The sequence below is a fragment of the Lithobates pipiens genome, unplaced genomic scaffold (genome assembly GCF_037356315.1).
Source record: "Lithobates pipiens isolate NorthernLeopardFrog02 unplaced genomic scaffold, aLitPip1_a1.2 Scaffold_6, whole genome shotgun sequence".
In the NCBI taxonomy this organism is placed as follows: Eukaryota; Metazoa; Chordata; class Amphibia; order Anura; family Ranidae; genus Lithobates; species Lithobates pipiens.
In genome coordinates, this window is record NW_027507881.1 from 9,980,658 (window position 1) to 9,993,024 (window position 12,367).

Below are 12,367 nucleotides of genomic sequence, written 5' to 3' on the forward strand. Positions count from 1 at the left end.
TGGTGTCAGTGCTCTCTATCACAGTGCTGGTGTCAGTGCTCTCTATCACGGTGCTGGTGTCAGTGCTCTCTATCTCGGTGCTGTTGTCAGTGCTCTCTATCTCGGTGCTGGTGTGGTGTCAGTGCTCTCTATCACGGTGCTGGTGTCAGTGCTCTCTATCACGGTGCTGGTGTGGTGTCAGGGCTCTCTATCACGATGCTGATGTCAGTGCTCTCTATCTCGGTGCTGGTGTCAGTGCTCTCTATCGCGGTGCTGGTGTCAGTGTCCATGTTGTGGGACTATGTGTGCTCAGCTAGTAAGTATTTTGTAGCTGAAAATATGACCTGGAGGTTTTTAAGGTTTCGCCTGCCATTAAAGTGAATGGGGTCCGCCACGAACCTTGAAGTTCGCGAACTTTTTGGCACGTTCGCGGTTCGCGTTCGCGAAACGTCCCGTCGGAAGTTCGTCCATCACTAATGACAATACAAAATTAATAACATCCTGTCCCTAATCCTAACTAAGATAACATTGTGGCCCAGGCATACATCCATGAGGTAAGAGTCCTGAATGGCAATGTTCATGGCTTGGATGCTGTCTGTGATGCCTGGTTTTATCAGCACCACACTTGCACTCACAGGTGTGTCTACAATCCACCTATACTCATGTCCCCTGTGGAAAGGGAGAACACAGGAAGCGCCACCTAAGTGCAGTATTAAAATCAGGACTTTAATGGCAAGGTACAAATACACACTTACAAGAAACAAGAAGGACATTAGCTCATCTGTATCGGTGGTCACAGGGGCTCGTCGTATCGGGAAAGGGTTCCAGTGCGTGGCTGTGTAGATGGTTTGTCCGCAGATGGTTTGGCCAATAGAAGGAGTTGATGCTTCGAGTGCTAAAGTGATAATCTTAAAGGTTAAAGCGGGAGTCCGCCGGGACTTTTTTTTTAAAAAAAAGCCAGCAGCTACAAATACTGCAGCTGCTGACTTTTAAAATAGTGACACTTACCTGTCCAGCGCGCCCGCGATGTCGGCACCCGAAGCCGATCTCTAGATCGTCTCTCGGGTGCTGCCGCCGCCATCTTGGGTATGGGAATCAGGAAATGGAGCCTTTCGGCTTCATTTCCCGGTTCCCTACTGCGCATGCGCGAGTTGCGCTGCGCAATAAGGACGGTCCCCGCTGCCTCTGGGATCTGTGTGTTTCCCAGCAGGCAGCGGGGCACTTGCGGAAAGGGGCGGGCACTTGCGGAAAGGGGCATAATCTACGCCCCTTTCCGCAGAGAGCTATCCCGGAAGTGGGTGCATATACCTGTACTGTACAGGTATCTGCACCCCCCTCACCCCTGAAAGGTGCCAATTGTGGCGCCGGAGGGGGGGAGGGTTCCGACGAGCGGAAGGTCCACTTTAGGGTGGACCTCCGCTTTAATATGCAAGTTATTGTCATAAAAAGTGTTTGGGGTTTAAAATAGACGTTTTTTTCAGGAGCAGTTATTTTAATAATGCTTAAAGTGAAACAATAAAAGTGTAATATTCCTTTAAATTTCATACCTGGGGGGTGTCTATAGTATACCTGTAAAGTGGCGCGTGTTTCCCGAGTTTAGAATAGTCTGAGAGCAAAATGACATTTCTAAAGGAAAATAAGTAATTTAAAAGTACTCGCGGCTATAATGAATTGTCGGTCCTGGCAATACACATAAAAGTCATTCAAAAAAATGGCATGGGATTCCCCCACAGGGGAACCCCGAACCAAAATAAAAAAAATGTAAATAAAAAAAAATGCGTGGGGGTCCCCCCAAATTCCATACCAGGCCCTTCAGGTCTGGTATGGATATTAAGGGGAACCCCACGCCAAATAAAAAAAAAATGGTGTGGGGGTCCCCCTCAAAATCCATACCAGACCCTTATCCAAGCATGCAACCTGGCAGGCGGCAGGAAAAGAGGGGGGGGGGACGAGAGAGCGCCCCCCATCCTGAACTGTACAAGGCCACATGCCCTTAACATGGGGAGGGTGCTTTGGGGTAGCCTCCAAAGCACCTTGTCCCCATGTTGATAGGGAGAAGGGCCTCATCCCTACAACCCTTGCCCGGTGGTTGTGGGGGTCTGCGGGTGGGGGGCTTATCGGAATCTGAAAGCCCCCTTTAACAAGGAGACCCCCAGATCCCGCCCCCCCTGTGTGAATTGGTAATGGGGTACATTGTACCCCTACCATTTCACAAAAAAAGTGTCAAAAATGTTAAAAAAGACAATAGCTGGTTTTTGACAATTCCTTTATTAATGTCTTCTTCTTTCCCCACGTAAACGCGTGAACGGGTGACCCCGCCCCCCTCTGACATCAGGGGAAAGCCATAGGGAAGTTCCCGTGCGTCATAGGAGGTGGGGTCACTGGGTGGCCCGACCTCCGTTATATAAGAGCTTTCACCTGAATAGAAGTATCACACAGTGGGAGACTCCCATTAAGGCGGATCGTACAGAGGACGAAGCAGGGAGGAAGATGACGGACGAGAAGACCGGAGGAAGAAGCAGAGGAAGAAAAAGATGGAGGAACAAGAAGAAAACCAAAGGAAGAACAGATGGAGCCTGGCCAGCAGGGGAGTTGGTTGGAAGATGGACCCCGGGGGTGAGGGGGGCTCTGCCTCCTGGTTGGGAGCTGAGGGAAAGAAAAAAGGACACAGGGATCTCCACTACCCTGCAGTCTCCGATAAGAAACCCCTGAAAAGGGACATCCTACAAGTTGGGACTTTTGCTAAAAGTCTACCAAGGGGAACACAGAGCTCCGAGAAGGGGAATTACCATTGCTAAGTCCAAGAAGACTTTTGCTGTTTCAGAGGCTTTGTCGTTTTGTGATTTGCATAGGGAAGTTTCCCTTACCGTTCCTTTTCCAGTCAAATTGGGCATCCCATAATCCCTATACCTTATTCAAGTTATTTTCCCTAATTCAATAACAAAAACAAGCCCATGGACTGATTCCTTGTATCTGAACAAGACTGAAAAATACGTGTCGCCTGGCTGTACAGAAATAGGGGGATCCAAATAGGGGGTCCTGCGGGGATAGCTCTACATTTATATAACAGGTGGGACAGCCAAAACCAAAAGCCCTTTCCCCAGTCTGAGATAACTTACTTAACTCCGGTTACTGTGTGTTCATGATCTCCGTTGACAACTAGGACTCAGACTTCTTAAGCAGTTGCTGGAGAATCAGGCCAAAGAGTCTTTAGGTCTTCTGGCTGGTTACAAACCTTGTACCTGCTATGGTGTTAATGCATGAGGAAGTCCTGTCCATCAGTATCTGCTCCTGCTTTTATTTGGGCTTTTGTTGACAATGGTTACAAACTTGTTTACGTTAACAACCGACTGTTCCAACTGTCAACAGTTCCCATTGTTTGCGGACAGCCTGTGTACATGTTACCAAGGCATTCGTTTGAGAAGCATCCTCAAGCAAACTCAACAGTAGCCTAATTTCTATACTATGACAGTCTTATAGAAAAATCATTCATATAATATAATATTTTATATCAAACGCAACACAGCTCCCAATACCTGTTTATGCACACAGTACTTCACACTAATTTTTTTATCTGAAAATGTCCTTTATTTTCCTGGAAATAATTTTTTTTCTCTTGGCTTTAAAATTTCTGGAAATTGTATACCTCTCTCTTCCTCTGATAAGCGATGCATGCCCACCACACAATCCATATGCTGTAAAAGAAAACGTGATAGACATGTGCAGTTCATTTAGTTCCGAATCGGAATTCGGACAAACTTTTCATTATTCAGAAATTCAGATTTACCTGAATGACCAAATTACAATAGTATCGAATTTAAACTAATCTGAAATAACGAACCGAAATTCAGACAAAATTAGATTCAAATTCAATAACAAATTCAAATTGAATTTGAAAACAAATTTGAATCGAAATCAAATTTGAAAATATTAGAAATAGATTTTCTGGAATACAATGCAATAAAATAGAATATAATATAAGAATATAAAAGAATACAATAAAATAGAATATAAAATAATAAAGCAATAAAATAAAAATGAAAGAATGGTAAAGAATAGAATAGAATTTATTAGAGTAGAATAAAGTAAAATAGAGTATGACCATCTTTCTAAGTTCTAATAGCATACATTTGAATAGAATAGATTAGAATAGAATTAAAAAAAAAAAAACAATGGAATCCAAAATAATAGAATAGAAAATAAGAGAATAGAATAGAATTGAAAATCAATAGAATAGAATAAAATACAAAGAATATAACCATCTTCAGAAATTCAAATAGAATGAATTTGAATAGAAAAGATTAGAATAGAAAATAATAGAACAGAATAGAATAGAAAATAAGAGACTAGAAAATATAATAGAAAATAATTGAAAATCTATACTATTGATTTTCTATTCTATTCTCCTATTTTCTATTCTATTCTTTTCTATTATTTTCTATTCTATTCTAATCTTTTCTATTCAAATTCAAATTAATTCTATTTGAAATTCGAATTTCGGAAGATGGTTATATGTTTTTTTCTGATTCATTCTATTTTGTTCTAATTTTCTAATTCTCAGATAGTCAGTATCAGTAGCCTAATGCAACAGCTGCATTTAAATGGAAAAAAAAAATCCAAATTCAAATGTAGTGATGGACGAACTTCCGACGGGACGTTTCGCGAACGCGAAACGCGAACGGACACAAACGTTCGCGAAAACGACCGTTCGCCGCGGGCTCCATTGACTTCAATGGGAGGCGAATTTCGCAAACCTTTAGGTCGAATTTGCGGCCACGGGGTAATTATTAGGGGGTAGCACGTAGTCCCACCACCTGGACAATAGCATAATACATGTATGAGGTGAATTTGGGATCGATAACTACAAGCATTTTTTTTTTATTTGGGAAATTGTTCTGACAATTCAGGACTATGGAGCTAATGAAGGCAATGGAGGAGAGGGAAGGTCAGGGACCAGGGTAGGCAAACAAGAGGGTGCAGGAGATACAGAGCACTGACAGCAGCACCGTAATACAGAGCACTGACATCAGCACCGTGACATACAGCGCTGACAGCAGCTCCGTGACATACAGCGCTGACAGCAGCTCCGTGACATACAGCGCTGACAGCAGCTCCGTGACATACAGCGCTGACAGCAGCTCCGTGACATACAGCGCTGACAGCAGCTCCGTGACATACAGCGCTGACAGCAGCACCGTGACATACAGCGCTGACAGCAGCTCCGTGACATACAGCGCTGACAGCAGCTCCGTGACATACAGCGCTGACAGCAGCTCCGTGACATACAGCACTGACAGCAGCTCCGTGACATACAGCGCTGACAGCAGCACCGTGACATACAGCGCTGACAGCAGCTCCGTGACATACAGCGCTGACAGCAGCTCCGTGACATACAGCGCTGACAGCAGCTCCGTGACATACAGCGCTGACAGCAGCTCCGTGACATACAGCGCTGACAGCAGCTCCGTGACATACAGCGCTGACAGCAGCTCCGTGACATACAGCGCTGACAGCAGCTCCGTGACATACAGCGCTGACAGCAGCTCCGTGACATACAGCGCTGACAGCAGCTCCGTGACATACAGCGCTGACAGCAGCTCCGTGACATACAGCGCTGACAGCAGCTCCGTGACATACAGCGCTGACAGCAGCTCCGTGACATACAGCACTGACAGCAGCTCCGTGACATACAGCGCTGACAGCAGCTCCGTGACATACAGCGCTGACAGCAGCACCGTGACATACAGCGCTGACAGCAGCTCCGTGACATACAGCGCTGACAGCAGCTCCGTGACATACAGCGCTGACAGCAGCTCCGTGACATACAGCGCTGACAGCAGCTCCGTGACATACAGCGCTGACAGCAGCTCCGTGACATACAGCGCTGACAGCAGCTCCGTGACATACAGCGCTGACAGCAGCTCCGTGACATACAGCGCTGACAGCAGCTCCGTGACATACAGCGCTGACAGCAGCTCCGTGACATACAGCGCTGACAGCAGCTCCGTGACATACAGCGCTGACAGCAGCTCCGTGACATACAGCGCTGACAGCAGCTCCGTGACATACAGCGCTGACAGCAGCACCGTGGACAATACAGCAGCAGCCCTGACATACAGCGCTGACAGCAGCTCCGTGACATACAGCGCTGACAGCAGCTCCGTGACATACAGCACTGACAGCAGCTCCGTGACATACAGCGCTGACAGCAGCTCCGTGACATACAGCGCTGACAGCAGCACCGTGACATACAGCGCTGACAGCAGCTCCGTGACATACAGCGCTGACAGCAGCTCCGTGACATACAGCGCTGACAGCAGCTCCGTGACATACAGCGCTGACAGCAGCTCCGTGACCATACAGCGCTGACAGCAGCTCCGTGACATACAGCGCTGACAGCAGCTCCGTGACATACAGCGCTGACAGCAGCTCCGTGACATACAGCGCTGACAGCAGCTCCGTGACATACAGCGCTGACAGCAGCTCCGTGACATACAGCGCTGACAGCAGCACCGTGACATACAGCGCTGACAGCAGCTCCGTGACATACAGCGCTGACAGCAGCTCCGTGACATACAGCGCTGACAGCAGCTCCGTGACATACAGCACTGACAGCAGCTCCGTGACATACAGCGCTGACAGCAGCTCCGTGACATACAGCGCTGACAGCAGCTCCGTGACATACAGCACTGACAGCAGCTCCGTGACATACAGCGCTGACAGCAGCTCCGTGACATACAGCGCTGACAGCAGCTCCGTGACATACAGCGCTGACAGCAGCTCCGTGACATACAGCGCTGACAGCAGCTCCGTGACATACAGCGCTGACAGCAGCTCCGTGACATACAGCGCTGACAGCAGCTCCGTGACATACAGCGCTGACAGCAGCTCCGTGACATACAGCGCTGACAGCAGCTCCGTGACATACAGCGCTGACAGCAGCTCCGTGACATACAGCGCTGACAGCAGCACCGTGACATACAGCGCTGACAGCAGCTCCGTGACATACAGCGCTGACAGCAGCTCCGTGACATACAGCGCTGACAGCAGCTCCGTGACATACAGCACTGACAGCAGCTCCGTGACATACAGCGCTGACAGCAGCTCCGTGACATACAGCGCTGACAGCAGCACCGTGACATACAGCGCTGACAGCAGCTCCGTGACATACAGCGCTGACAGCAGCTCCGTGACATACAGCGCTGACAGCAGCTCCGTGACATACAGCGCTGACAGCAGCTCCGTGACATACAGCGCTGACAGCAGCTCCGTGACATACAGCGCTGACAGCAGCTCCGTGACATACAGCGCTGACAGCAGCTCCGTGACATACAGCGCTGACAGCAGCTCCGGTGACATACAGCGCTGACAGCAGCTCCGTGACATACAGCGCTGACAGCAGCACCGTAAGCAGCCCCAGGAGGAAGTCAGCACAGCACAGGGATGGTGTGATCCCCTCATAATAAGAACCCCCAGGAGGAAGTCAGCACAGCACAGGGATGGTGGGAGCCCCTCATAATAAGAACACCCAGGAGGAAGTCAGCACAGCACAGGGATGGTGGGAACCCCTCATAATAAGCAGCCCCAGTAGAAATATGACACCGCTCAACCTCTTCAAAGAGGAGGGTAGGGGCATATAGTAACGGTGTGCTTTTTTGGGTCAGGGAAGTGAGCCAAATGAATTAAGAAGGTCTGTGTGCTTGATTCCAAAAATTGTTTATAGACATATACATGGTCTACTGATCACATGTGTTGAATTCCTCCGAGATCCATGCCTCATTCATTTTTAGAAATGTGAGGTAGTTAACACTGTGGTGAGCTAGGCGAGTACGCTTATCGGTCACAATCCCCCCTGCTGCGCTGAACGTCCTTTCGGACAGGACACTGGATGAGGGGCAAGCCAACAGTTCGATTGCAAATTGGGCAAGCTCTGGCCAGAGGTCAAGCCTGCCCACCCAGTAGTCTAGGGGTTCATCACTCCTCAGAGCGTCCACATCGGCCGTTAACCCAATGTAGTCGGACACCTGACGGTCTAGGCGTTCCCTGATGCTGGATCCGGATGACACCTGTCGATGGGTCGGCTGAAAGAATGACCTCATATCCGAAGTCACCAACACATCTTCAAACCGGCCTCTTCTTGCAGGCGCTGTTGGATTGGTACCCGCAAATCCTTCTCTGGGAGTGGGAATTGCTCCTCTGCCAGCGCACGCAAAAGCAGAATGCAGCATTTCTCGAAGCAAGGCCTGGAAGTGCTGCATTCTGACAGCCCTCTGCGACGGCGGTAACATTTCCGCCATTTTGTGTTTGTACCGGGGGTCTAAGTACGTTGCCACCCAGTACTGGTCCTTGACCCTCATGCTTTTTATACGGGGGTCCCTATTAAAACACTGGAGCATGAAGGCCCCCATTTGCACTAAAGTGGAAGCGGTGTGGTGGCCTGGCTCCTGCTCATCATCCAGGATAATGTCGTCCTCTTCATTCTCCTCTCCCCATCCTCGCACAACAGGGATCCCAGAAAGGTTTAAAGCATGCTCTTCTTGCTCCTGCTCATCCGCCCCGGCACCATCCTCCTCTGACTCCTCATCAGACTCCTGTTGTTGACTTGTCTCAGATAGAGTAGCCCCCGCCTGGGAATTCATCCAGCATTGCGACTTCCTCATCTTTCCCGCTCCTGCTCCTCCACAGCCTGATCAATGCTCCTGCTCCTCCACAGCCTGATCAATGACACGACGCAATGCACGCTCCAGAAAGAAGGCATAAGGTACCATGTCACTGATGGCGCCATGGCTGCGACTGACCAGTTTGGTGATCTCCTCAAATGGCCGCAGAAGTCTGCATGTGTCGCGCATGAGCAGCCACTGGCGCGGTGAAAAAAAACCCAGCTCCCCAGAACCGTTTCTTTCGCAGAGTTCATACAGGTAGACGTTAACTGCACGTTTCTGCTGGAGCAGCCTATCAAGCATATAGAAGGTTGAGTTCCATCGCGTCGGGCAATCGCAAATAAGACGTCTGACCGGCAGATGGTGTCGCCGCTGAATGTCAGCAAGGCGAGCCATGGCCGTGTAAGATCTTCTGAAATGGGCCGAGATTTTCCTTGCCTGCCGCAAGATGTCCTGGACCCCAGGGTATTTGACAAGGAATCGCTGCACGACCAAGTTTAAGACGTGTGCCATGCACGGCACGTGCGTGATTTTGCCCTGTTTCAATGCGCTAAGCAGATTGGCACCGTTGTCACACACCACTTTACCAACTGTCAAATTGAGCGGTGTTAGCCACTCATCTGCCTGTGAACGCAAAGCTGAAAGGAGTGCCGGGCCAGTGTGGCTCTTTGCTTCCAGGCACAACAGACGCAGCACGGCATGGCAACGTCTCACCTGGCATGTGGAATAGGTTCTGGGGAGCTTGGGCGGTGCAGTGGAAGAGACGCTAGCAGCGGAAAAGGAGGAGGCAGCTGAGGAGGAGAGGGAGGAGGATGGAGTAGGAGGAGGAGAAGAAGAGTCAGGCCTGCATGCAATCCGTGGCGGTAAAACCAAATCTACACGGGTGCCACGGGTTACATGCTTGACGGCCGTCAGAAGGTTCACCCAGTGGGCAGTAAAACTGATATACCTTCCCTGCCCGTGTTTGCTAGACCACGTGTCTGTGGTCAGATGTATCTTGGCACCGACACTGTGTGCCAGAGATACATTCACTTGCCGCTGAACATGGCCATATAGCTCTGGGATGCCCTTCTCTGAGAAATACTTCCTTCCTGGGACCTTCCATTGTGGTGTTCCAATGGCCACAAATTTGCGAAAGGCCTCCGAGTCCACCAGTTTATATGGCAGTAGTTGGCGGGCTATGAGTTCTGACAAGCCAGCCGCCAACCGTTGGGCAAGAGGGTTATCCGGCGTCATCATTTTTTTACGCTCAAACATTAGGCCCACGGAAGCCTGCCTTTTTGCAGAAAAATGTGAGCTTGGCGTGATGGAAGGTGGAGTGGAGGACAATTGTGAGGAGAGAGGAGAAGGAGAAGTAGAAGACGAGGCTGGACGGTGAGAGCCTGCAGTGTGGCTTTGTGTGTTCCGTTGCTCCCACTGGGCTCGGTGATGGCTGCTCATGTGCCTTCTTAAGGCGGTCGTCCCTAGGTGAGTATTGGGCTTACCGCGACTAACGCGTTGACTGCAAAGATTGCAGATGGCAACGCTATTGTCAGCAGCGGACACGTTAAAAAAAGCCCACACTGCGGAGCCATGTGCCGGTGTCCTGGGAGCGCCAGATGTGACCGTACATGGTCGATGACTCGCTCCTGATACATTTGCAGTCTGCTTTGTCCCTGCTGTGCAATGTAAGTCATTGCTGCTTCTCCTCCCTATCTGCTGGTCCATATCTCCCTCTGAACTCCCCTCCTCTTCCTCTCTTGTGGGCACCCACGTGACATCACTAGACACGTCATCATCAACGTCACCTTCCCCACCGCTATAAGTAGAGTAGGCAGCAACACCGGGGACCAACCTCCTCCTTGGGCTGATCTGGGTACTGGCGTCAGACTGCTGAGTAGCGCTTGTTGCTACCTCCTCTTCCTGATCCAATACCAAGAGTGGCTGCGCATCAGAAATGTCCTCTTGATATGGATCGGAAAATAATTCCAGTGACTCAAGCGGAAGGTATGTGGTGGTGGTGGTGGTGGTCGTGTTGTTGGTGGTAGTGTCTTTGGGGGTGCACATAGCAGAGAGTGAAGAAGAGGGTGCAGATCGAGAGGATGAGGAGGGTGCAGAAGAGTAAGGCTGAGCGAGCCACTCAACCAAGTCTGGTGCATCCTTTAAAGTAATTGAACGCACCTTCTGCAACTTCCCACTTTGGCTCAAGCCTGTTGCTCCTGCCCTACCCCTACCACCCCTGCGGAAGGGCCTGCCTCTTCCTCTGCATGTCATTTTTTAAATGACCCTGTGACAAAACTCTTAGTCCCTATACCGCTGAAGGACTGCTGCAGTATAGGTGAGCGGTCAGCAGTGGTGCACGTCAACCCTATCTATTGTGGACCTATAGCGGTCCTTACAGAACAGCAGACTGTACCGCACTCAAGCCTATGTACCGTAGCACCCTATACCAAGTTACCAGTCCTTATAAGAACTTTTGTGGACCAAGCAGGTTGTGTATTAGTGTTTAGCAGACTGTACGTCAGTCCCTATACCGCTGAAGGACTGCTGCAGTATAGGGCAGCGGTCAGCAGTGGTGCACGTCAACCCTATCTATTGTGGACCGATAGCGGTCCTTACAGAACAGCAGACTGTACCGCACTCAAGCCTATGTACCGTAGCACCCTATACCAAGTTACCAGTCCTTATAAGAACTTTTGTGGACCAAGCAGGTTGTGTATTAGTGTTTAGCAGACTGTACGTCAGTCCCTATACCGCTGAAGGACTGCTGCAGTATAGGGCAGCGGTCAGCAGTGGTGCACGTCAACCCTATCTATTGTGGACCGATAGCGGTCCTTACAGAACAGCAGACTGTACCGCACTCAAGCCTATGTACCGTAGCACCCTATACCAAGTTACCAGTCCTTATAAGAACTTTTGTGGAACAAGCAGGTTGTGTGTTAGTGATTAGCAGACTGTACGTCAGTCCCTATACCAATGAAGGACTGCTGCAGTATAGGGCAGCGGTCAGCAGTAGTGCACGGCAACCCTATGTATTGTGGACCGATAGCGGTCCTTACAGAACAGCAGACTGTACTGCACTCAGGCCTATGTACCGTAGCACCCTATACCAAGTTACCAGTCCTTATAAGAACTTTTGTGGACCAAGCAGGTTGTGTGTTAGTGTTTAGCAGACTGTGCGTCAGTCCCTATACCGCTGAAGGACTGCTGCAGTATAGGGCAGCGGTCAGCAGTAGTGCACGGCAACCCTATGTATTGTGGACCGATAGCGGTCCTTACAGAACAGCAGACTGTAACGCACTCAGGCCTATGTACCGTAGCACCCTATACCAAGTTACCAGTCCTTATAAGAACTTTTGTGGACCAAGCAGGTTGTGTGTTAGTGATTAGCAGACTGTACGTCAGTCCCTATACCAATGAAGGACTGCTGCAGTATAGGGCAGCGGTCAGCAGTAGTGCACGGCAACCCTATGTATTGTGGACCGATAGCGGTCCTTACAGAACAGCAGACTGTAACGCACTCAGGCCTATGTACCGTAGCACCCTATACCAAGTTACCAGTCCTTATAAAAACTTTTGTGGACCAAGCAGGTTGTGTGTTAGTGTTTAGCAGACTGTGCGTCAGTCCCTATACCGCTGAAGGACTGCTGCAGTATAGGGCAGCGGTCAGCAGTGGTGCACGTCAACCCTATCTATTGTGGACCGATAGCGGTCCTTACAGAACAGCAGACTGTACCGCACTCAAGCCT